The 19,438-nt window shown below is 43.0% G+C and overlaps 82 pseudogenes; all 82 read right to left on the bottom strand.

The window, feature by feature from the left end:
* Nucleotides 1-61: 61 nt before the first annotated feature.
* On the bottom strand, nucleotides 62-181 carry LOC146725797 (5S ribosomal RNA; annotated as a pseudogene).
* Nucleotides 182-278: 97 nt separating this feature from the next.
* On the bottom strand, nucleotides 279-398 carry LOC146725796 (5S ribosomal RNA; annotated as a pseudogene).
* A 95-nt stretch (nucleotides 399-493) lies between these two features.
* LOC146725795 (5S ribosomal RNA) lies at nucleotides 494-613 on the bottom strand (annotated as a pseudogene).
* Nucleotides 614-709: 96 nt separating this feature from the next.
* On the bottom strand, nucleotides 710-829 carry LOC146725794 (5S ribosomal RNA; annotated as a pseudogene).
* Nucleotides 830-922: 93 nt separating this feature from the next.
* LOC146725793 (5S ribosomal RNA) lies at nucleotides 923-1,042 on the bottom strand (annotated as a pseudogene).
* A 96-nt stretch (nucleotides 1,043-1,138) lies between these two features.
* LOC146725792 (5S ribosomal RNA) lies at nucleotides 1,139-1,258 on the bottom strand (annotated as a pseudogene).
* A 96-nt stretch (nucleotides 1,259-1,354) lies between these two features.
* LOC146725791 (5S ribosomal RNA) lies at nucleotides 1,355-1,474 on the bottom strand (annotated as a pseudogene).
* A 97-nt stretch (nucleotides 1,475-1,571) lies between these two features.
* Nucleotides 1,572-1,691, bottom strand: LOC146725790 (5S ribosomal RNA; annotated as a pseudogene).
* Nucleotides 1,692-1,787: 96 nt separating this feature from the next.
* LOC146725789 (5S ribosomal RNA) lies at nucleotides 1,788-1,907 on the bottom strand (annotated as a pseudogene).
* A 96-nt stretch (nucleotides 1,908-2,003) lies between these two features.
* On the bottom strand, nucleotides 2,004-2,123 carry LOC146725788 (5S ribosomal RNA; annotated as a pseudogene).
* A 96-nt stretch (nucleotides 2,124-2,219) lies between these two features.
* LOC146725787 (5S ribosomal RNA) lies at nucleotides 2,220-2,339 on the bottom strand (annotated as a pseudogene).
* Nucleotides 2,340-2,435: 96 nt separating this feature from the next.
* Nucleotides 2,436-2,555, bottom strand: LOC146725786 (5S ribosomal RNA; annotated as a pseudogene).
* A 93-nt stretch (nucleotides 2,556-2,648) lies between these two features.
* LOC146725785 (5S ribosomal RNA) lies at nucleotides 2,649-2,768 on the bottom strand (annotated as a pseudogene).
* Nucleotides 2,769-2,864: 96 nt separating this feature from the next.
* On the bottom strand, nucleotides 2,865-2,984 carry LOC146725784 (5S ribosomal RNA; annotated as a pseudogene).
* Nucleotides 2,985-3,080: 96 nt separating this feature from the next.
* LOC146725783 (5S ribosomal RNA) lies at nucleotides 3,081-3,200 on the bottom strand (annotated as a pseudogene).
* Nucleotides 3,201-3,297: 97 nt separating this feature from the next.
* On the bottom strand, nucleotides 3,298-3,417 carry LOC146725782 (5S ribosomal RNA; annotated as a pseudogene).
* Nucleotides 3,418-3,513: 96 nt separating this feature from the next.
* LOC146725781 (5S ribosomal RNA) lies at nucleotides 3,514-3,633 on the bottom strand (annotated as a pseudogene).
* Nucleotides 3,634-3,729: 96 nt separating this feature from the next.
* LOC146725780 (5S ribosomal RNA) lies at nucleotides 3,730-3,849 on the bottom strand (annotated as a pseudogene).
* A 96-nt stretch (nucleotides 3,850-3,945) lies between these two features.
* Nucleotides 3,946-4,065, bottom strand: LOC146725779 (5S ribosomal RNA; annotated as a pseudogene).
* A 311-nt stretch (nucleotides 4,066-4,376) lies between these two features.
* LOC146725778 (5S ribosomal RNA) lies at nucleotides 4,377-4,496 on the bottom strand (annotated as a pseudogene).
* A 96-nt stretch (nucleotides 4,497-4,592) lies between these two features.
* On the bottom strand, nucleotides 4,593-4,712 carry LOC146725777 (5S ribosomal RNA; annotated as a pseudogene).
* Nucleotides 4,713-4,808: 96 nt separating this feature from the next.
* On the bottom strand, nucleotides 4,809-4,928 carry LOC146725776 (5S ribosomal RNA; annotated as a pseudogene).
* Nucleotides 4,929-5,024: 96 nt separating this feature from the next.
* On the bottom strand, nucleotides 5,025-5,144 carry LOC146725775 (5S ribosomal RNA; annotated as a pseudogene).
* Nucleotides 5,145-5,239: 95 nt separating this feature from the next.
* Nucleotides 5,240-5,359, bottom strand: LOC146725774 (5S ribosomal RNA; annotated as a pseudogene).
* Nucleotides 5,360-5,455: 96 nt separating this feature from the next.
* On the bottom strand, nucleotides 5,456-5,575 carry LOC146725773 (5S ribosomal RNA; annotated as a pseudogene).
* Nucleotides 5,576-5,671: 96 nt separating this feature from the next.
* LOC146725772 (5S ribosomal RNA) lies at nucleotides 5,672-5,791 on the bottom strand (annotated as a pseudogene).
* A 310-nt stretch (nucleotides 5,792-6,101) lies between these two features.
* On the bottom strand, nucleotides 6,102-6,221 carry LOC146725771 (5S ribosomal RNA; annotated as a pseudogene).
* A 96-nt stretch (nucleotides 6,222-6,317) lies between these two features.
* LOC146725770 (5S ribosomal RNA) lies at nucleotides 6,318-6,437 on the bottom strand (annotated as a pseudogene).
* Nucleotides 6,438-6,532: 95 nt separating this feature from the next.
* LOC146725769 (5S ribosomal RNA) lies at nucleotides 6,533-6,652 on the bottom strand (annotated as a pseudogene).
* Nucleotides 6,653-6,748: 96 nt separating this feature from the next.
* Nucleotides 6,749-6,868, bottom strand: LOC146725768 (5S ribosomal RNA; annotated as a pseudogene).
* A 96-nt stretch (nucleotides 6,869-6,964) lies between these two features.
* LOC146725767 (5S ribosomal RNA) lies at nucleotides 6,965-7,084 on the bottom strand (annotated as a pseudogene).
* A 310-nt stretch (nucleotides 7,085-7,394) lies between these two features.
* Nucleotides 7,395-7,514, bottom strand: LOC146725766 (5S ribosomal RNA; annotated as a pseudogene).
* Nucleotides 7,515-7,611: 97 nt separating this feature from the next.
* Nucleotides 7,612-7,731, bottom strand: LOC146725765 (5S ribosomal RNA; annotated as a pseudogene).
* Nucleotides 7,732-7,827: 96 nt separating this feature from the next.
* On the bottom strand, nucleotides 7,828-7,947 carry LOC146725764 (5S ribosomal RNA; annotated as a pseudogene).
* Nucleotides 7,948-8,044: 97 nt separating this feature from the next.
* LOC146725763 (5S ribosomal RNA) lies at nucleotides 8,045-8,164 on the bottom strand (annotated as a pseudogene).
* A 96-nt stretch (nucleotides 8,165-8,260) lies between these two features.
* LOC146725762 (5S ribosomal RNA) lies at nucleotides 8,261-8,380 on the bottom strand (annotated as a pseudogene).
* A 96-nt stretch (nucleotides 8,381-8,476) lies between these two features.
* LOC146725761 (5S ribosomal RNA) lies at nucleotides 8,477-8,596 on the bottom strand (annotated as a pseudogene).
* Nucleotides 8,597-8,692: 96 nt separating this feature from the next.
* Nucleotides 8,693-8,812, bottom strand: LOC146725760 (5S ribosomal RNA; annotated as a pseudogene).
* Nucleotides 8,813-8,909: 97 nt separating this feature from the next.
* On the bottom strand, nucleotides 8,910-9,029 carry LOC146725759 (5S ribosomal RNA; annotated as a pseudogene).
* A 96-nt stretch (nucleotides 9,030-9,125) lies between these two features.
* Nucleotides 9,126-9,245, bottom strand: LOC146725758 (5S ribosomal RNA; annotated as a pseudogene).
* Nucleotides 9,246-9,342: 97 nt separating this feature from the next.
* On the bottom strand, nucleotides 9,343-9,462 carry LOC146725757 (5S ribosomal RNA; annotated as a pseudogene).
* Nucleotides 9,463-9,558: 96 nt separating this feature from the next.
* LOC146725756 (5S ribosomal RNA) lies at nucleotides 9,559-9,678 on the bottom strand (annotated as a pseudogene).
* Nucleotides 9,679-9,774: 96 nt separating this feature from the next.
* Nucleotides 9,775-9,894, bottom strand: LOC146725755 (5S ribosomal RNA; annotated as a pseudogene).
* A 55-nt stretch (nucleotides 9,895-9,949) lies between these two features.
* LOC146725754 (5S ribosomal RNA) lies at nucleotides 9,950-10,069 on the bottom strand (annotated as a pseudogene).
* A 95-nt stretch (nucleotides 10,070-10,164) lies between these two features.
* Nucleotides 10,165-10,284, bottom strand: LOC146725753 (5S ribosomal RNA; annotated as a pseudogene).
* Nucleotides 10,285-10,380: 96 nt separating this feature from the next.
* LOC146725752 (5S ribosomal RNA) lies at nucleotides 10,381-10,500 on the bottom strand (annotated as a pseudogene).
* Nucleotides 10,501-10,595: 95 nt separating this feature from the next.
* Nucleotides 10,596-10,715, bottom strand: LOC146725751 (5S ribosomal RNA; annotated as a pseudogene).
* Nucleotides 10,716-10,812: 97 nt separating this feature from the next.
* Nucleotides 10,813-10,932, bottom strand: LOC146725750 (5S ribosomal RNA; annotated as a pseudogene).
* A 96-nt stretch (nucleotides 10,933-11,028) lies between these two features.
* Nucleotides 11,029-11,148, bottom strand: LOC146725749 (5S ribosomal RNA; annotated as a pseudogene).
* Nucleotides 11,149-11,244: 96 nt separating this feature from the next.
* On the bottom strand, nucleotides 11,245-11,364 carry LOC146725748 (5S ribosomal RNA; annotated as a pseudogene).
* Nucleotides 11,365-11,460: 96 nt separating this feature from the next.
* On the bottom strand, nucleotides 11,461-11,580 carry LOC146725747 (5S ribosomal RNA; annotated as a pseudogene).
* A 310-nt stretch (nucleotides 11,581-11,890) lies between these two features.
* LOC146725746 (5S ribosomal RNA) lies at nucleotides 11,891-12,010 on the bottom strand (annotated as a pseudogene).
* Nucleotides 12,011-12,106: 96 nt separating this feature from the next.
* LOC146725745 (5S ribosomal RNA) lies at nucleotides 12,107-12,226 on the bottom strand (annotated as a pseudogene).
* Nucleotides 12,227-12,323: 97 nt separating this feature from the next.
* Nucleotides 12,324-12,443, bottom strand: LOC146725744 (5S ribosomal RNA; annotated as a pseudogene).
* Nucleotides 12,444-12,539: 96 nt separating this feature from the next.
* On the bottom strand, nucleotides 12,540-12,659 carry LOC146725743 (5S ribosomal RNA; annotated as a pseudogene).
* Nucleotides 12,660-12,755: 96 nt separating this feature from the next.
* Nucleotides 12,756-12,875, bottom strand: LOC146725742 (5S ribosomal RNA; annotated as a pseudogene).
* A 96-nt stretch (nucleotides 12,876-12,971) lies between these two features.
* On the bottom strand, nucleotides 12,972-13,091 carry LOC146725741 (5S ribosomal RNA; annotated as a pseudogene).
* Nucleotides 13,092-13,186: 95 nt separating this feature from the next.
* LOC146725740 (5S ribosomal RNA) lies at nucleotides 13,187-13,306 on the bottom strand (annotated as a pseudogene).
* A 96-nt stretch (nucleotides 13,307-13,402) lies between these two features.
* Nucleotides 13,403-13,522, bottom strand: LOC146725739 (5S ribosomal RNA; annotated as a pseudogene).
* Nucleotides 13,523-13,618: 96 nt separating this feature from the next.
* LOC146725738 (5S ribosomal RNA) lies at nucleotides 13,619-13,738 on the bottom strand (annotated as a pseudogene).
* Nucleotides 13,739-13,835: 97 nt separating this feature from the next.
* On the bottom strand, nucleotides 13,836-13,955 carry LOC146725737 (5S ribosomal RNA; annotated as a pseudogene).
* A 96-nt stretch (nucleotides 13,956-14,051) lies between these two features.
* LOC146725736 (5S ribosomal RNA) lies at nucleotides 14,052-14,171 on the bottom strand (annotated as a pseudogene).
* A 97-nt stretch (nucleotides 14,172-14,268) lies between these two features.
* On the bottom strand, nucleotides 14,269-14,388 carry LOC146725735 (5S ribosomal RNA; annotated as a pseudogene).
* Nucleotides 14,389-14,699: 311 nt separating this feature from the next.
* On the bottom strand, nucleotides 14,700-14,819 carry LOC146725734 (5S ribosomal RNA; annotated as a pseudogene).
* A 96-nt stretch (nucleotides 14,820-14,915) lies between these two features.
* LOC146725733 (5S ribosomal RNA) lies at nucleotides 14,916-15,035 on the bottom strand (annotated as a pseudogene).
* A 95-nt stretch (nucleotides 15,036-15,130) lies between these two features.
* LOC146725732 (5S ribosomal RNA) lies at nucleotides 15,131-15,250 on the bottom strand (annotated as a pseudogene).
* A 96-nt stretch (nucleotides 15,251-15,346) lies between these two features.
* Nucleotides 15,347-15,466, bottom strand: LOC146725731 (5S ribosomal RNA; annotated as a pseudogene).
* A 95-nt stretch (nucleotides 15,467-15,561) lies between these two features.
* Nucleotides 15,562-15,681, bottom strand: LOC146725730 (5S ribosomal RNA; annotated as a pseudogene).
* Nucleotides 15,682-15,992: 311 nt separating this feature from the next.
* Nucleotides 15,993-16,112, bottom strand: LOC146725729 (5S ribosomal RNA; annotated as a pseudogene).
* A 96-nt stretch (nucleotides 16,113-16,208) lies between these two features.
* LOC146725728 (5S ribosomal RNA) lies at nucleotides 16,209-16,328 on the bottom strand (annotated as a pseudogene).
* A 96-nt stretch (nucleotides 16,329-16,424) lies between these two features.
* Nucleotides 16,425-16,543, bottom strand: LOC146725727 (5S ribosomal RNA; annotated as a pseudogene).
* A 312-nt stretch (nucleotides 16,544-16,855) lies between these two features.
* On the bottom strand, nucleotides 16,856-16,974 carry LOC146725726 (5S ribosomal RNA; annotated as a pseudogene).
* Nucleotides 16,975-17,070: 96 nt separating this feature from the next.
* Nucleotides 17,071-17,190, bottom strand: LOC146725725 (5S ribosomal RNA; annotated as a pseudogene).
* Nucleotides 17,191-17,286: 96 nt separating this feature from the next.
* Nucleotides 17,287-17,406, bottom strand: LOC146725724 (5S ribosomal RNA; annotated as a pseudogene).
* A 96-nt stretch (nucleotides 17,407-17,502) lies between these two features.
* LOC146725723 (5S ribosomal RNA) lies at nucleotides 17,503-17,622 on the bottom strand (annotated as a pseudogene).
* Nucleotides 17,623-17,719: 97 nt separating this feature from the next.
* Nucleotides 17,720-17,838, bottom strand: LOC146725722 (5S ribosomal RNA; annotated as a pseudogene).
* A 96-nt stretch (nucleotides 17,839-17,934) lies between these two features.
* On the bottom strand, nucleotides 17,935-18,054 carry LOC146725721 (5S ribosomal RNA; annotated as a pseudogene).
* A 311-nt stretch (nucleotides 18,055-18,365) lies between these two features.
* LOC146725720 (5S ribosomal RNA) lies at nucleotides 18,366-18,485 on the bottom strand (annotated as a pseudogene).
* Nucleotides 18,486-18,581: 96 nt separating this feature from the next.
* On the bottom strand, nucleotides 18,582-18,701 carry LOC146725719 (5S ribosomal RNA; annotated as a pseudogene).
* Nucleotides 18,702-18,797: 96 nt separating this feature from the next.
* LOC146725718 (5S ribosomal RNA) lies at nucleotides 18,798-18,917 on the bottom strand (annotated as a pseudogene).
* A 96-nt stretch (nucleotides 18,918-19,013) lies between these two features.
* LOC146725717 (5S ribosomal RNA) lies at nucleotides 19,014-19,132 on the bottom strand (annotated as a pseudogene).
* Nucleotides 19,133-19,228: 96 nt separating this feature from the next.
* Nucleotides 19,229-19,348, bottom strand: LOC146725716 (5S ribosomal RNA; annotated as a pseudogene).
* Between the last annotated feature and the right edge of the window lie 90 nt (nucleotides 19,349-19,438).

Below are 19,438 nucleotides of genomic sequence, written 5' to 3'. Positions count from 1 at the left end.
ACGGCTAGGAAAAAAATCATAGGAAAAAGTTAGTATGTAATGTGGAATAAAAATGTTGATGAGCCTACTGCACGTGGTATTCCCAGCCGATCTCCCATGCAAGTACTGACCACGCCCGATGCAGCTTAACTTCAGTGATCGGACGAGAACTGGTGTATACTGCAATGGTTTGGCAGTAGGCTGAATATTGGTCGGAATTGGATTTAATTTAATACATCGGCTAGCCAAAAAAATCCCGGGAAAAAGTTAGTATGTACGGTGGAATAAAAATGATGATGAGCCTAATGCACGTGGTATTCCCAACCGGTCTCCCTTGCAAGTACTAACCACGCCCGATGCAGCTTAACTTCAGTGATTGGACGTGAACTGGTGTATTCTTCACTGGTTTGGCAGTAGGCTGAATATTCGTTGCAATTGGATGTCATTTATTGCTTCGGCTAGGCAAAAAACATAGGAAAATGTTAGTATGTAATGTGGAATAAAAATGTTGATGAGCCTTCTGCACGTGGTATTCCCAGCCGGTCTCCCATGCAAGTACTAACCACGCCTGATGCAGATTAACTTCAGTGATCGGACGAGAACTGGTGTATTCTTCATTGGTTTGGCTGTAGGCTGAATATTCTTTGCAATTGGAGGTCATTTATTGCTTCGGCTAGGTAAAAAATTATGGGAAAATGTTAGTATGTAATGTGGAATAAAAATGTTGATGAGCCTACTGCACTTGGTATTCCCAGCCGGTCTACCATGCAAGTACTAACCACGCCCGATGCAGTTTAACTTCAGTGATCGGACGAGAACTGGTGTATTCTGCAATGGTTTGGCAGTAGGCTGAATATTTGTCGGAATAGAATGTAATTTAATACTTTGGCTAGGCAACAAATCCCGGGAAAACTTTGCATGTACGGGAATAATAATGTTGATAAGCCTACTGCACGTGGTATTCCTAGCCGGTCTCCCATGCAAGTACTAACCATGCCCGATGCAGATTAACTTCAGTGATCGGACGAGAACTGGTGTATTCTGCATTGGTTTGGCAGAAGGCTGAATATTCGTCGCAATTGGATGTCATTTAGTGCTTCGGCTAGGAAAAAAAGCATGGAAAAAAGTTAGTATGTACAGTGGAATAAAAATGTTGATGAGCTCACTGCTCATGGTATTCTCAGCCGGTCTCCCATGCAAGTACTAACCACGCCCGATGCAGCTTAACTTCAGTGATCGGACGAGAACTGGTGTATTCTGCAATGGTTTGGCAGTAGGCTGAATATACGTCGGAATTGGATGTCATTTAATGCTACGGCTAGGAAAAAAATCATAGGAAAAAGTTAGTATGTAATGTGGAATAAAAAAGTTGATGAGCCTACTGCACGTGGTATTCCCAGCCGATCTCCCATGCAAGTACTAACCACGCCAGATGCAGCTTAACTTCAGTGATCGGACGAGAACTGGTGTATACTCCAATGGTTTGGCAGTAGGCTGAATATTGGTCGGAATTGGATTTAATTTAATACTTCGGCTAGGCAAAAAAATCCCGGGAAAAAGTTAGTATGTACGGTGGAATAAAAATGTTGATGAGCCTACTGCACGTGATATTCCCAGTCGGTCTCCCATGCAAGTACTAAGCACGCCCGATGCGGCTTAACTTCAGTGATCGGACCAGAACTGGTGTCTTCTGCACTATTTTGGCAGTAGGCTGAATATTCGTTGCAATTTTATGTCATTTATTGCTTCGGCTAGGCAAAAAAACATGGGAAAATGTTAGTATGTAATGTGGAATAAAAATGTTGATGAGCCTACTGCACGTGGTATTCCCAGCCGGTCTCCCATGCAAGTACTAACCACGCCCGATGCAGATTAAATTCAGTAATCGGACGGGAACTGGTGTATTCTGCATTGGTTTGGCTGTAGGCTGAATATTCGTTGCAATTGGATGTCATTTATTGCTTCGGCTAGGCAAAAAAACATGGGAAAATGTTAGTATGTACAGTGGAATAAAAATGCTGATGAGCCTACTGCACGTGGTATTCCCAGCCGGTCTCCCATGCAAGTACTAACCATGCCCGAGGCAGATTAACTTCAGTGATCGGACGAGAACTGGTGTACTCTGCATTGGTTTGGCAGGAGGCTGAATATTCGTCGCAATTGGATGTCATTTAATGCTTCGGCTAAGCAAAAAATCATGGAAAAAAGTTAGTATGTACGGTGGATTAAAAATGTTGATGAGCCTTCTGCACGTGGTATTCCCAGCCGGTCTCCCATGCAAGTACTAACCACGCCTGATGCAGATTAACTTCAGTGATCGGACGAGAACTGGTGTATTCTTCATTGGTTTGGCTGTAGGCTGAATATTCTTTGCAATTGGAGGTCATTTATTGCTTCGGCTAGGTAAAAAATTATGGGAAAATGTTAGTATGTAATGTGGAATAAAAATGTTGATGAGCCTACTGCACTTGGTATTCCCAGCCGGTCTACCATGCAAGTACTAACCACGCCCGATGCAGTTTAACTTCAGTGATCGGACGAGAACTGGTGTATTCTGCAATGGTTTGGCAGTAGGCTGAATATTTGTCGGAATAGAATGTAATTTAATACTTTGGCTAGGCAACAAATCCCGGGAAAACTTTGCATGTACGGGAATAATAATGTTGATAAGCCTACTGCACGTGGTATTCCTAGCCGGTCTCCCATGCAAGTACTAACCATGCCCGATGCAGATTAACTTCAGTGATCGGACGAGAACTGGTGTATTCTGCATTGGTTTGGCAGAAGGCTGAATATTCGTCGCAATTGGATGTCATTTAGTGCTTCGGCTAGGAAAAAAAGCATGGAAAAAAGTTAGTATGTACAGTGGAATAAAAATGTTGATGAGCTCACTGCTCATGGTATTCTCAGCCGGTCTCCCATGCAAGTACTAACCACGCCCGATGCAGCTTAACTTCAGTGATCGGACGAGAACTGGTGTATTCTGCAATGGTTTGGCAGTAGGCTGAATATACGTCGGAATTGGATGTCATTTAATGCTACGGCTAGGAAAAAAATCATAGGAAAAAGTTAGTATGTAATGTGGAATAAAAAAGTTGATGAGCCTACTGCACGTGGTATTCCCAGCCGATCTCCCATGCAAGTACTAACCACGCCAGATGCAGCTTAACTTCAGTGATCGGACGAGAACTGGTGTATACTCCAATGGTTTGGCAGTAGGCTGAATATTGGTCGGAATTGGATTTAATTTAATACTTCGGCTAGGCAAAAAAATCCCGGGAAAAAGTTAGTATGTACGGTGGAATAAAAATGTTGATGAGCCTACTGCACGTGATATTCCCAGTCGGTCTCCCATGCAAGTACTAAGCACGCCCGATGCGGCTTAACTTCAGTGATCGGACCAGAACTGGTGTCTTCTGCACTGTTTTGGCAGTAGGCTGAATATTCGTTGCAATTTTATGTCATTTATTGTTTCGGCTAGGCAAAAAAACATGGGAAAATGTTAGTATGTAATGTGGAATAAAAATGTTGATGAGCCTACTGCACGTGGTATTCCCAGCCGGTCTCCCATGCAAGTACTAACCACGCCCGATGCAGATTAAATTCAGTAATCGGACGGGAACTGGTGTATTCTGCATTGGTTTGGCTGTAGGCTGAATATTCGTTGCAATTGGATGTCATTTATTGCTTCGGCTAGGCAAAAAAACATGGGAAAATGTTAGTATGTACAGTGGAATAAAAATGCTGATGAGCCTACTGCACGTGGTATTCCCAGCCGGTCTCCCATGCAAGTACTAACCATGCCCGAGGCAGATTAACTTCAGTGATCGGACGAGAACTGGTGTACTCTGCATTGGTTTGGCAGGAGGCTGAATATTCGTCGCAATTGGATGTCATTTAATGCTTCGGCTAAGCAAAAAATCATGGAAAAAAGTTAGTATGTACGGTGGATTAAAAATGTTGATGAGCCTACTGCACATTGTATTCTCAACCGGTATCCCATGCAAGTACTAACCACGCCCGATGCATCTTAACTTCAGTGATCGGACGAGAACTGGTGTATTCTGCAATGGTTTGGCAGTAGGCTTAATATACGTCGGAATTGGATGTCATTTAATGCTACGGCTAGGCAAAAAATCATAGGAAAAAGTTAGTATGTACGGTGGAATAAAAATGTTGATGAGCCTACTGCATACGGTATTCTCAGCCGGTCTCCCATGCAAGTACTAACCACGTCTGGTGGGCTTAACTTCAATGATCAGACGAGAACTGGTGTATTCTGCAATGGTTTGGCAGTACGCTGAATATTCGTTGGAATTGAATGTAATTTAATACTTCGGCTAGGCAACAAATCCCTGGAAAAATTTTGTATGTACGGAGGAATAATAATGTTGATAAGCCGACTGCACGTGGTATTCCCAGACAGTCTCCCATACAAGTACTAACCATGCCCGATGCAGATTAACTTCAGTGATCTGACGAGAACTGGTGTATTCTGCAATGGTTTGTCAGTAGGTTGAATATTCGTCGGAATTGGATGTAATTTAATACTTCGGCTAGGCAAAAAATCCCGGGAAAAAGTTAGTATGTATGGTGGAATAAAAATGTTGATGAGCCTAATGCACGTGGTATTCCCCGCCGGTCTCCCATGCAAGTACTAACCACGCCCGATGCAGATTAACTTCAGTGATTGGACGAGAACTGGTGTATTCTTCATTGGTTTGGCTGTAGGCTGAATATTCTTTGCAATTGGAGGTCATTTATTGCTTCGGCTAGGTAAAAAATTATGGGAAAATGTTAGTATGTAATGTGGAATAAAAATGTTGATGAGCCTACTGCACTTGGTATTCCCAGCCGGTCTCCCATGCAAGTACTAACCACGCCCGATGCAGCTTAACTTCAGTGATCGGACGAGAACTGGTGTATTCTGCAACGGGTTTGCAGTAGGCTGAATAGTCGTTGCAATTGGATGTCATTTATTGCTTCGGCTAGGCAAAAAAACATGGTAAAATGTTAGTATGTACGGTGGAATAAAAATGTTGATAAGCCTACTGCACATGGTATTCCCAGCCAGACTCCCATGCAAGTACTAACCATGCCTGATGCAGATTAACTTCAGTGATCAGACGAGAACTGGTGTATTCTGCAATGGTTTGGCAGTAGGCTGAATATTTGTCGGAATAGAATGTAATTTAATACTTTGGCTAGGCAACAAATCCCGGGAAAAATTTGCATGTACGGTGGAATAATAATGTTGATAAGCCTACTGCACGTGGTATTCCTAGCCGGTCTCCCATGCAAGTACTAACCATGCCCGATGCAGATTAACTTCAGTGATCGGACGAGAACTGGTGTATTCTGCATTGGTTTGGCAGTAGGCTGAATATTCGTCGCAATTGGATGTCATTTAATGCTTCGGCTAGGAAAAAAAGCATGGAAAAAAGTTAGTATGTACGGTGGAATAAAAATGTTGATGAGCCTACTGCACATGGTATTCTCAGCCAGTCTCCCATGCAAGTACTAACCACGCCCGATGCAGCTTAACTTCAGTGATCGGACGAGAACTGGTGTATTCTGCAATGGTTTGGCAGTAGGCTGAAGATACGTTGGAATTGGATGTCATTTAATGCTACGGCTAGGAAAAAAATCATATGAAAAAGTTAGTATGTAATGTGGAATAAAAATGTTTATGAGCCTACTGCACGTGGTATTCCCAGCCGATCTCCCATGCAAGTACTAACCACGCCCGATGCAGCTTAACTTCAGTGATCGGACGAGAACTGGTGTATTCTGCAATGGGTTGGCAGTAGGCTGAATATTCCTCGGAATTGGATGTCGTTTAATGCTTCGGCTATGCAAAAAATCCCGCGAAAAAGTTAGTATGTACGGTGGAATAAAAATGTTGATGAGCCTACTGCATACGGTATTCTCAGCCGGTCTCCCATGCAAGTACTAACCACGTCTGGTGGGCTTAACTTCAATGATCAGACGAGAACAGGTGTATTCTGCAATGGTTTGGCAGTAGGCTGAATATTCGTTGGAATTGAATGTAATTTAATACTTTGGCTAGGCAACAAATCCCGGGAAAAATTTGCATGTACGGTGGAATAATAATGTTGATAAGCCTACTGCACGTGGTATTCCTAGCCGGTCTCCCATGCAAGTACTAACCATGCCCGATGCAGATTAACTTCAGTGATCGGACGAGCACTGTTGTATTCTGCATTGGTTTGGCAGTAGGCTGAATATTCATCGCAATTGGATGTCATTTAATGCTTCGGCTAGGCAAAAAAACATGGTAAAATGTTAGTATGTACGGTGGAATAAAAATGTTGATAAGCCTACTGCACATGGTATTCCCAGCCAGACTCCCATGCAAGTACTAACCATGCCCGATGCAGATTAACTTCAGTGATCAGACGAGAACTGGTGTATTCTGCAATGGTTTGGCAGTAGGCTGAATATTTGTCGGAATAGAATGTAATTTAATACTTTGGCTAGGCAACAAATCCCGGGAAAAATTTGCATGTACGGTGGAATAATAATGTTGATAAGCCTACTGCACGTGGTATTCCTAGCCGGTCTCCCATGCAAGTACTAACCATGCCCGATGCAGATTAACTTCAGTGATCGGACGAGAACTGGTGTATTCTGCATTGGTTTGGCAGTAGGCTGAATATTCGTCGCAATTGGATGTCATTTAATGCTTCGGCTAGGAAAAAAAGCATGGAAAAAAGTTAGTATGTACGGTGGAATAAAAATGTTGATGAGCCTACTGCACATGGTATTCTCAGCCAGTCTCCCATGCAAGTACTAACCACGCCCGATGCAGCTTAACTTCAGTGATCGGACGAGAACTGGTGTATTCTGCAATGGTTTGGCAGTAGGCTGAAGATACGTTGGAATTGGATGTCATTTAATGCTACGGCTAGGAAAAAAATCATATGAAAAAGTTAGTATGTAATGTGGAATAAAAATGTTTATGAGCCTACTGCACGTGGTATTCCCAGCCGATCTCCCATGCAAGTACTAACCACGCCCGATGCAGCTTAACTTCAGTGATCGGACGAGAACTGGTGTATTCTGCAATGGGTTGGCAGTAGGCTGAATATTCCTCGGAATTGGATGTCGTTTAATGCTTCGGCTATGCAAAAAATCCCGCGAAAAAGTTAGTATGTACGGTGGAATAAAAATGTTGATGAGCCTACTGCATACGGTATTCTCAGCCGGTCTCCCATGCAAGTACTAACCACGTCTGGTGGGCTTAACTTCAATGATCAGACGAGAACAGGTGTATTCTGCAATGGTTTGGCAGTAGGCTGAATATTCGTTGGAATTGAATGTAATTTAATACTTTGGCTAGGCAACAAATCCCGGGAAAAATTTGCATGTACGGTGGAATAATAATGTTGATAAGCCTACTGCACGTGGTATTCCTAGCCGGTCTCCCATGCAAGTACTAACCATGCCCGATGCAGATTAACTTCAGTGATCGGACGAGCACTGTTGTATTCTGCATTGGTTTGGCAGTAGGCTGAATATTCATCGCAATTGGATGTCATTTAATGCTTCGGCTAGGAAAAAAAAGCATGGAAAAAAGTTAGTATGTACGGTGGAATAAAAATGTTGATGAGCCTATTGCACATGGTATTCTCAGCCAGTCTCCCATGCAAGTACTAACCACGCCCGATGCAGCTTAACTTCAGTGATCGGACGAGAACTGGTGTATTCTGCAATGGTTTGGCAGTAGGCTGAATATACGTAGGAATTGGATGTCATTTAATGCTACGGCTAGGAAAAAAATCATAGGAAAAAGTTAGTATGTAATGTGGAATAAAAATGTTGATGAGCCTACTGCACGTGGTATTCCCAGCCGGTCTCCCATGCAAGTATTAACCACGCCCGATGCAGATTAACTTCAGTGATCGGACGGGAACTGGTGTATTCTGTATTGGTTTGGCTGTAGGCTGGATATTCTTTGCAATTGGAGGTCATTTATTGCTTCGGCTAGGTAAAAAAAATAAGGGAAAATGTTAGTATGTAATGTGGAATAAAAATGTTGATGAGCCTTCTGCACGTGGTATTCCCAGCCGGTCTCCCATGCAAGTACTAACCACGCCTGATGCAGATTAACTTCAGTGATCGGACGAGAACTGGTGTATTCTTCATTGGTTTGGCTGTAGGCTGAATATTCTTTGCAATTGGAGGTCATTTATTGCTTCGGCTAGGTAAAAAATTATGGGAAAATGTTAGTATGTAATGTGGAATAAGAATGTTGATGAGCCTACTGCACTTGGTATTCCCAGCCGGTCTACCATGCAAGTACTAACCACGCCCGATGCAGTTTAACTTCAGTGATCGGACGAGAACTGGTGTATTCTGCAATGGTTTGGCAGAAGGCTGAATATTCGTCGCAATTGGATGTCATTTAATGCTTCGGCTAGGAAAAAAAGCATGGAAAAAAGTTAGTATGTACGGTGGAATAAAAATGTTGATGAGCTCACTGCTCATGGTATTCTCAGCCGGTCTCCCATGCAAGTACTAACCACGCCCGATGCAGCTTAACTTCAGTGATCGGACGAGAACTGGTGTATTCTGCAATGGTTTGGCAGTAGGCTGAATATACGTCGGAATTGGATGTCATTTAATGCTACGGCTAGGAAAAAAATCATAGGAAAAAGTTAGTATGTAATGTGGAATAAAAAAGTTGATGAGCCTACTGCACGTGGTATTCCCAGCCGATCTCCCATGCAAGTACTAACCACGCCAGATGCAGCTTAACTTCAGTGATCGGACGAGAACTGGTGTATACTGCAATGGTTTGGCAGTAGGCTGAATATTGGTCGGAATTGGATTTAATTTAATACTTCGGCTAGGCAAAAAAATCCCGGGAAAAAGTTAGTATGTACGGTGGAATAAAAATGTTGATGAGCCTACTGCACGTGATATTCCCAGTCGGTCTCCCATGCAAGTACTAAGCACGCCCGATGCGGCTTAACTTCAGTGATCGGACCAGAACTGGTGTCTTCTGCACTGGTTTGGCAGTAGGCTGAATATTCGTTGCAATTTTATGTCATTTATTGCTTCGGCTAGGCAAAAAAACATGGGAAAATGTTAGTATGTAATGTGGAATAAAAATGTTGATGAGCCTACTGCACGTGGTATTCCCAGCCGGTCTCCCATGCAAGTACTAACCACGCCCGATGCAGATTAAATTCAGTAATCGGACGGGAACTGGTGTATTCTGCATTGGTTTGGCTGTAGGCTGAATATTCTTTGCAATTGGAGGTCATTTATTGCTTCGGCTAGGTAAAAAAAATAAGGGAAAATGTTAGTATGTAATGTGGAATAAAAATGTTGATGAGCCTACTGCACGTGGTATTCCCAGCCGGTCTCCCATGCAAGTACTAACCACGCCCGACGCAGCTTAACTTCAGTGATCGGACGAGAACTGTTGTATTCTGCAATGGGTTGGCAGTAGGCTGAATATTCGTTGCAATTGGATGTCATTTATTGCTTCGGCTAGGCAAAAAAACATGGGAAAATGTTAGTATGTACGGTGGAATAATAATGTTGATAAGCCTACTGCACGTGGTATTCTCAGCCGGTTTCCCATGCAAGGACTAACCTCGCCCGATGCAGATTAACTTCAGTGATCGGACGAGAACTGGTGTATTCTGCAATGGTTTGGCAGTAGGCTGAATATTCTTTGCAATTGGAGGTCATTTATTGCTTCGGCTAGGTAAAAAATTATGGGAAAATGTTAGTATGTAATGTGGAATAAAAATTTTGATGAGCCTACTGCACGTGGTATTCCCAGCCAATCTCCCATGCAAGTATTAACCACGCCCGATGCAGCTTAACTTCAGTGATCGGACGAGAACTGGTGTATTCTGCAATGGGTTGGCAGTAGGCTGAATATTCGTCGGAATTGGATGTTAGTATGTACGGTGGAATAAAAATGTTGATAAGCCTACTGCACGTGGTATTCCCAGCCTGTCTCCCATGCAAGTACTAAACATGCCCAATGCAGATTAACTTCAGTGATCGGACACGAACTGGTGTGTTCTGCAATGGTTTGGCAGTAGGCTGAATATTTGTCAGAATAGAATGTAATTTAATACTTTGGCTAGGCAACAAATCCCGGGAAAAATTTGCATGTACGGTGGAATAATAATGTTGATAAGCCTACTGCACGTGGTATTCCTAGCCGGTCTCCCATGCAAGTACTAACCATGCCCGATGCAGATTAACTTCAGTGATCGGACGAGAACTGGTGTATTCTGCATTGGTTTGGCAGTAGGCTGAATATTCGTCGCAATTGGATGTCATTTAATGTTTCGGCTAGGAAAAAAAGCATGGAAAAAAGTTAGTATGTACGGTGGAATAAAAATGTTGATGAGCCTACTGCACGCGGTATTCCCAGTCGGTCTCCCATGCAAGTACTAACCACGCCCGATGCAGATTAACTTCAGTGATTGGACGAGAACTGGTGTATTCTTCATTGGTTTGGCAGTAGGCTGAATATTTGTCAGAATAGAATGTAATTTAATACTTTGGCTAGGCAACAAATCCCGGGAAAAATTTGCATGTACGGTGGAATAATAATGTTGATAAGCCTACTGCACGTGGTATTCCTAGCCGATCTCCCATGCAAGTATTAACCACGCCCGATGCAGCTTAACTTCAGTGATCGGACGAGAACTGGTGTATACTGCAATGGTTTGGCAGTAGGCTGAATATTGGTCGGAATTGGATTTAATTTAATACTTCGGCTAGCCAAAAAAATCCCGGGAAAAAGTTAGTATGTACGGTGGAATAAAAACGTTGATGAGCCTACTGCACGCGGTATTCCCAGTCGGTCTCCCATGCAAGTACTAACCACGCCCGATGCAGATTAACTTCAGTGATTGGACGAGAACTGGTGTATTCTTCATTGGTTTGGCTGTAGGCTGAATATTCTTTGCAATTGGAGGTCATTTATTGCTTCGGCTAGGTAAAAAATTATGGGAAAATGTTAGTATGTAATGTGGAATAAAAATGTTGATGAGCCTAATGCACGTGGTATTCCCAGCCAATCTCCCATGCAAGTATTAACCACGCCCGATGCAGCTTAACTTCAGTGATCGGACGAGAACTGGTGTATTCTGCAATGGGTTGGCAGTAGGCTGAATATTCGTCGGAATTGGATTTAATTTAATACTTCGGCTTGGCAAAAAATCCCGGGAAAAAGTTAGTATGTACGGTGGAATAAAAATGTTGATGAGCCTACTGCACGTGGTATTCCCAGCCTGTCTCCCATGCAAGTACTAACCATGCCCGATGCAGATTAACTTCAGTGATCGGACGAGAACTGGTGTATTCTGCAATGGTTTTGCAGTAGGCTGAATATTCGTCGGAATTGAATGTAATTTAATACTTCGGCTAGGCAACAAATCCCGGGAAAAAGTTGGTATGTACGGTGGAATAAAAATGTTGATAAGCCTACTGCACGTGGTATTCCCAGCCGGTCTCCCATGCAATAACTAACCATGCCCGATGCAGATTAACTTCAGTGATCGGACGAGAACTGGTGTATTCTGCATTGGTTTGGCAGTACGCTGAATATTCCTTGCAATTGGATGTCGTTTATTGCTTCGGCTAGGCAAAAAACATGGGAAAATGTTAGTATGTACGGTGGAATAAAAATGTTGATAAGCCTACTGCACGTGGTATTCCCAGCCTGTCTCCCATGCAAGTACTAAACATGCCCAATGCAGATTAACTTCAGTGATCGGACACGAACTGGTGTATTCTGCAATGGTTTGGCAGTAGGTTGAATATTTGTCAGAATAGAATGTAATTTAATACTTTGGCTAGGCAACAAATCCCGGGAAAAATTTGCATGTACGGTGGAATAATAATGTTGATAAGCCTACTGCACGTGGTATTCCTAGCCGGTCTCCCATGCAAGTACTAACCATGCCCGATGCAGATTAACTTCAGTGATCGGACGAGAACTGGTGTATTCTGCATTGGTTTGGCAGTAGGCTGAATATTCGTCGCAATTGGATGTCATTTAATGTTTCGGCTAGGAAAAAAAGCATGGAAAAAAGTTAGTATGTACGGTGGAATAAAAATGTTGATGAGCCTACTGCACGTGGTATTCCCAGCCGATCTCCCATGCAAGTATTAACCACGCCCGATGCAGCTTAACTTCAGTGATCGGACGAGAACTGGTGTATACTGCAATGGTTTGGCAGTAGGCTGAATATTGGTCGGAATTGGATTTAATTTAATACTTCGGCTAGCCAAAAAAATCCCGGGAAAAAGTTAGTATGTACGGTGGAATAAAAATGTTGATGAGCCTACTGCACGCGGTATTCCCAGTCGGTCTCCCATGCAAGTACTAACCACGCCCGATGCAGCTTAACGTCAGTGATCGGACGAGAACTGGTGTATTATGCAATGGGTTGGCAGTAGGCTGAATATTCGTCGGAATTGGATGTCGTTTAATGCTTCGGCTATGCAAAAAATTCCGGGAAAAAGTTAGTATGTTTGGTGGAATAAAAATGTTGATGAGCCTAATGCACGTGGTATTCCCCGCCGGTCTTCCATGCAAGTACAAACCACGCCCGATGCAGATTAACTTCAGTGATCAGACGAGAACTGGTGTATTCTTCATTGGTTTGGCTGTAGGCTGAATATTCTTTGCAATTGGAGGTCATTTATTGCTTCGGTTAGGTAAAAAATTATGGGAAAGTGTTAGTATGTAATGTGGAATAAAAATGTTGTTGAACCTACTGCACTTGGTATTCCCAGCCGGTCTCCCATGCAAGTACTAACCACGTCCGATGCAGCTTAACTTCAGTGATCGGAGGAGAACTGGTGTATTCTGCAATGGGTTGGCAGTAGGCTGAATATTCGTTGCAATTGGATGTCGTTTATTGCTTCGGCTAGGCAAAAAAACATGGGAAAATGTTAGTATGTACGGTGGAATAAAAATTTTGATAAGCCTACTGCACGTGGTATTCCCAGCCGGTCTCCCATGCAAGTACTAAACATGCCCAATGCAGATTAACTTCAGTGATCGGACGGAAACTGGTGTATTCTGCAATGGTTTGGCAGTATGCTGAATATTTGTCGGAATAGAACGTAATTTAATACTTTGGCTAGGCAACAAATCCCGGGAAAAATTTGCATGTACGGTGGAGTAATAATGGTGATAAGCCTACTGCACGTGGTATTCCTAGCCGGTCTCCCATGCAAGTACTAACCATGCCCGATGCAGATTAACTTCAGTGATCGGACGAGAACTGGTGTATTCTGCATTGGTTTGGCAGTAGGCTGAATATTCGTCGCAATTGGATGTCATTTAATGCTTCGGCTAGGAAAAAAAGCATGGAAAAAAGTTAGTATGTACGGTGGAATAAAAATGTTGATGAGCCTACTGCACATGGTATTCTCAGCCGGTCTCCCATGCAAGTACTAACAACGCCCGATGCAGCTTATCTTCAGTGATCGGACGAGAACTGGTGTATTCTGCAATGGTTTGGCAGTAGGCTGAATATACGTCGGAATTGGATGTCATTTAATGCCACGGCTAGGAAAAAAATCATAGGAAAAAGTTAGTATGTAATGTGGAATAAAAATGTTGATGAGCCTACTGCACGTGGTATTCCCTGCCGATCTCCCATGCAAGTACTAACCACGCCCGATGCAGCTTAACTTCAGTGATCGGACGAGAACTGGTGTATACTGCAATGGTTTGGCAGTAGGCTGAATATTGGTCGGAATTGGATTTAATTTAATACTTCGGCTAGGCAAAAAAATCCCGGGAAAAAGTTAGTATTTACGGTGGAATAAAAATGTTGATGAGCCTACTGCACGTGGTATTCCCAGTCGGTCTCCCATGCAAGTACTAACCACACCCGATGCAGCTTAACTTCAGTGATCGGACGAGAACTGGTGTATTCTGCATTGGGTTGGCAGTAGGCTGAATGTTCGTCGGAATTGGATGTCGTTTAATGCTTCGGTTAGGCAAAAAAACATGGGAAAATGTTAGTATGTAATGTGGAATAAAAATGTTGATGATCCTACTGCACGTGGTATTCCCAGCCGGTCTCCCATGCAAGTACTAACCACGCCCGATGCAGATTAACTTCAGTGATCGGATGGGAACTGGTGTATTCTGCATTGGTTTGGCTGTAGGCTGAATATTCTTTGCAATTGGAGGTCATTTATTGCTTCGGCTAGGTAAAACAAATAAGGGAAAATGTTAGTATGTAATGTGCAATAAAAATGTTGATGAGCCTATTGCACGTGGTATTCCCAGCCGGTCTCCCATGCAAGTACTAACCACGCCCGATGCAGCTTAACTTCAGTGATCGGATGAGAACTGGTGTATTCTGCAATGGGTTGGCAGTAGGCTGAATGTTCGTTGCAATTGGATGTCATTTATTCCTTCGGCTAGGCAAAAAAACATGGGAAAATGTTAGTATGTACGGTGGAATAAAAATGTTGATAAGCCTACTGCACGTGGTATTCCCAGCCGGTCACCCATGCAAGTAATAACCACGTCCGGCGGGCTTAACTTCAGTGATCGGACGAGAACTGTTGTATTCTGCAATGGTTTGTGAGTAGGCTGAATATTGGTCGGAATTGGATTTAATTTAATGCTACGGCTCAGCAAAAAATCATAGGAAAAAGTTAGCATGTAATGTGGAATAAAAATGTTGATGAGCCTACTGCACGTGGTATTCCCAGCCGGTCTACCATGTAAGTACTAACCACGCCCGATGCAGCTTAACTTCATTGATATGACGAGAACTGGAATGTTCTGCAATGGTTTGGCAGTAGGCTGAATATTCGTCCGTATTGTATGTCATTTAATGCTTCGTCTAGGCAAAAAATCATAGGAAAATGTTAGTATGTAATGTCGAATAAAAATGTTGTTGAGCCTACTGCACGTGGTATTCCCAGCCGGTCTCCCATGCAAGTACTAACCACGCCCAATGCAGCTTAGCTTCAGTGATCAGACGAGAACTGGTGTATTCTGCAATGGTTTGTCAGTAGGCTGAATATTCGTCGGAATTGGATGTAATTTAATCCTTCGGTAGGCAAAAAATCCCGGGAAAAAGTGAGTATGTACGGTGGAATAAAAATGTTGATGAGCCTACTGCACGTGGTATTCCCAGCCGGTCTACCATGCAAGTACCAACCTCGCCCGATGCAGCTTAACTTCAGTGATCGGACGAGAACTGGTGTATTCTGCAATGGTTTGGCAGTAGGCTGAATATTCGTCGGAATTGAATGTCATTTAATGCTACGGCTCGGCAAAAAATCATAGGAAAAATTTAGAATGTAATGTGGAATAACAATGTTGATGGGTCTACTGCACGTGGTATTCCCAGCCGGTCTACCATGCAAGTACTAACCACGCCCGATGCAGCTTAACTTCATTGATATGACGAGAACTGGTGTGTTCTGCAATGGTTTGGCAGTAGGCTGAATATTCGTCCGTATTGTATGTCATTTAATGCTTCGTCTAGGCAAAAAATCATGGGAAATGTTAGTATGTAATGTGGAATAAAATTGTTGATGAGCCTACTGCACGTGGTATTTCCAGCCGGTCTCCCATGCAAGTACTAACCACGCCCGATGCAGCTTAGCTTCAGTGATCGGACGAGAACTGGTGTATTCTGCAATGGGTTGGCAGTAGGCTGAATATTCGTCGGAATTGGATGTCGTTTAATGCTTCGGCTATGCAAAAAATCCCGCGAAAAAGTTAGTATGTACGGTGGAATAAAAATGTTGATGAGCCTACTGCTTGTGGTATTCTCAACCGGTCTCCCATGCAAGTACTAACCACGTCCGGTGGGCTTAACTTCAGTGATCGGACGAGAACTGGTGTATTCTGCAATGGTTTGTCAGTAGGCTGAATATTCGTCGGAATTGGATGTAATTTAATACTTCGGCTATTCAAAAAATCCCGGGAAAAAGTTAGTATGTACGGTGGAATAAATATGTTGATGAGCCAACTGCACGTGGTATTCACAGCCAGTCTACCATGCAAGTACTAAACACGCCCGATGCAGCTTAACTTCAGTGATCGGATGAGAACTGGTGTATTCTGCAGTGGTTTGGCAGTAGGCTGAATATTCGTCGGAATTGAATGTAATTTAATACTTCGGCTAGGCAACAAATCCCGGGAAAAAGTTTGTATGTAATGTGAAATAATAATGTTGATAAGCCTACTGCACACGGTATTCCCAGCCGGTCTCCCATGCAAGTACTAAACATGCCCGATGCAGATTAACTTCAGTGATCGGACGAGAACTGGTGTATTCTGCATTGGTTTGGCAGTAGGCTGAATATTCGTTGCAATTGGATGTCATTTAATGCTTCGGCTAGGCAAAAAATCATGGAAAAAAGTTAGTATGTATGGTGGAATAAAAATGTTGATAAGCCTACTGCACGTGGTATTCCCAGCCGGTCTCCCATGCAAGTACTAACCACATCCGGTGGGCTTAACATCAGTGATCGGACGAGAACTGGTGTATTCTGCATTGGTTTGGCAGTAGGCTGAATATTCGTTGCAATTGGATGTAATGTATTGCTTTAGCTAGGCAAAAAACATGGGAAAATGTTAGTATGTAATGTGGAATAAAAATGTTGAAAATCCTACTGCAAGTGGTATTCCCAGCCAGTCTCCCATGCAAGTACTAACCATGCCCAATGCAGATTAACTTCAGTGATCGGACGAGAACTGGAGTATTCTGCAATGGTTTGGAAGTAGGCTGAATATTCTTTGCAATTGGAGGTCATTTATTGCTTCGGCTAGGTAAAAAAAATAAGGGAAAATGTTTGTATGTAATGTGGAATAAAAATGTTGATGAGCCTACTGCACGTGGTATTCCCAGCCGGTCACCCATGCAAGTACTAACCACGTCCGGTGGGCTTAACATCAGTGATCGGACGAGAACTGGTGTATTCTGCAATGTTTTGTCAGTAGGCTGAATATTCGTCGGAATTGGATGTAATTTAATACTTCGGCTATTCAAAAAATCCCGGGAAAAAGTTAGTATGTACGGTGGAATAAAAATGTTGATGAGCCTACTGCACGTGGTATTCACAGCCGGTCTACCATGCAAGTACTAAGCACGCCCGATGCAGCTTAACTTCAGTGATCGGATGAGAACTGGTGTATTCTGCAGTGGTTTGGCAGTAGGCTGAATATTCGTCGGAATTGAATGTAATTTAATACTTCGGCTAGGCAACAAATCCCGGGAAAAAGTTTGTATGTACGGTGGAATAATAATGTTGATAAGCCTAATGCACGCGGTATTCCCAGGCGGTCTCCCATGCAAGTACTAAACATGCCCGATGCAGATTAACTTCAGTGATCGGACGAGAACTGGTGTATTCTGCATTGGTTTGGCAGTAGGCTGAATATTCGTCGCAATTGGATGTCATTTAATGCTTCGGCTAGGCAAAAAATCATGGAAAAAAGTTAGTATGTATGGTGGAATAAAAATGTTGATAAGCCTACTGCACGTGGTATTCCCAGCTAGTCTCCCATGCAAGTACTAACCATGCCCGATGCAGATTAACTTCAGTGATCGGACGAGAACTGGAGTATTCTGCAATGGTTTGGAAGTAGGCTGAATATTCTTTGCAATTGGCGGTCATTTATTGCTTCGGCTAGGTAAAAAAAATAAGGGAAAATGTTTGTATGTAATGTGGAATAAAAATGTTGATGAGCCTACTGCACGCGGTATTCCCAGCTGGTCACCCATGCAAGTACTAACCACGTCCGGTGGGCTTAACTTCAGTGATCGGACAAGAACTGGTGTATTCTGCAATGGTATGGCAGTAGGCTGAATATTCGTCCGTGTTGTATGTCATTTAATGCTTCGTCTAGGCAAAAAATCATGGGAAAATGTTAGTATGTAATGTGGAATAAAAATGTTGATGAGCCTACTGCACGTGGTATTCCCAGCCGGTCTCCCATGCAAGTACTAACCACACCCGATGCAGCTTAGCTTCAGTGATCGGACGAGAACTGGTGTATTCTGCAATGTGTTGGCAGTAGGCTGAATATTCGTCGGAATTGGATGTCGTTTAATGCTTCGGCTATGCAAAAAATCCGACGAAAAAGTTAGTATGTACGGTGGAATAAAAATGTTGATGAGCCTACTGATTGTGGTATTCTCAGCCGGTCTCCCATGCAAGTACTAACCACGTCCGGTGGGATTAACTTCAGTGATCAGACGAGAACTGGTGTATTCTGCAATGGTTTGTCAGTAGGCTGAATATTCTTCGGAATTGGATGTAATTTAATACTTCGGCTAGGCAAAAAATCCCGGGAAAAAGTTAGTATGCACGGTGGAATAAAAATGTTGATGAGCCTACTGCGCGTGGTATTCACAGCCGGTCTACCATGCAAGTACTAACCACGCCCGATGCAGCGTAACTTCAGTGATCGGATGTGAACTGGTGTATTCTGCAATGGTTTGGCAGTAGGCTGAATATTCGTCGTAATTGGATGTCGTTTAATACTTCGGCTAGTCAAAAAATCCCGGGAAAAATTTAGTATGTACGGTGGAATAAAATTGTTGATGAGCCTAATGCACGTGGTATTCCCAGCCGGTCTCCCTTGCAAGTACTAACCACGCCCGATGCAGCTTAACTTCAGTGATCGGACGAGAACTGGTGTATTCTGCAATGTTTTGTCAGTAGGCTGAATATTCGTCGGAATTGGATTCAATTTAATGCTACGGCTCGGCAAAAAATCATAGGAAAAAGTTAGTATGTAATGTGGAATAAAAATGTTGATGAGCCTACTGCACGTGGTATTCCCAGCCGGTCTACCATGCAAGTACTAACCACGCCCGATGCAGCTTAACTTCATTGATATGACAAGAACTGGTGTGTTCTGCAATGGTATGGCAGTAGGCTGAATATTCGTCCGTATTGTATGTCATTTAATGCTTCGTCTAGGCAAAAAATCATGGGAAAATGTTAGTATGTAATGTGGAATGAAAATGTCGATGAGCCTACTGCACGTGGTATTCCCAGCCGGTCTACCATGCAAGTACTAACCACGTCCGGTGGGCTTAACTTCAGTGATCGGACGAGATCTGGTGTATTCTGCAATGGTTTGTCAGTAGGCTGAATATTCGTAGGAATTGGATGTAATTTAATACTTCGGCAAGGCAAAAAATCCCGGGAAAAAGTTAGTATGTACGGTGGAATAAAAATGTTGATGAGCCTACTGCAAGTGGTATTCACAGCCGGTCTGCCATGCAAGTACTAACAACGCCCGATGCAGCTTAACTTCAGTGATCGGATGTGAACTGGTGTATTCTGCAATGGTTTGGCAGTAGGCTGAATATTCGTCAGAATTGAATGTAATTTAATACTTCGGCTAGGCAACAAATCCCGTGAAAAAGTTAGTATGTACGGTGGAATAAAAATG

This window comes from Saccoglossus kowalevskii, unplaced genomic scaffold (genome assembly GCF_978046115.1).
Source record: "Saccoglossus kowalevskii unplaced genomic scaffold, keSacKowa6.1 SCAFFOLD_119, whole genome shotgun sequence".
NCBI classification, from domain to species: Eukaryota; Metazoa; Hemichordata; class Enteropneusta; family Harrimaniidae; genus Saccoglossus; species Saccoglossus kowalevskii.
The sequence above is the reverse complement of the archived record's forward strand: the minus strand, read 5'-3'. Positions and strand labels throughout refer to the sequence as shown.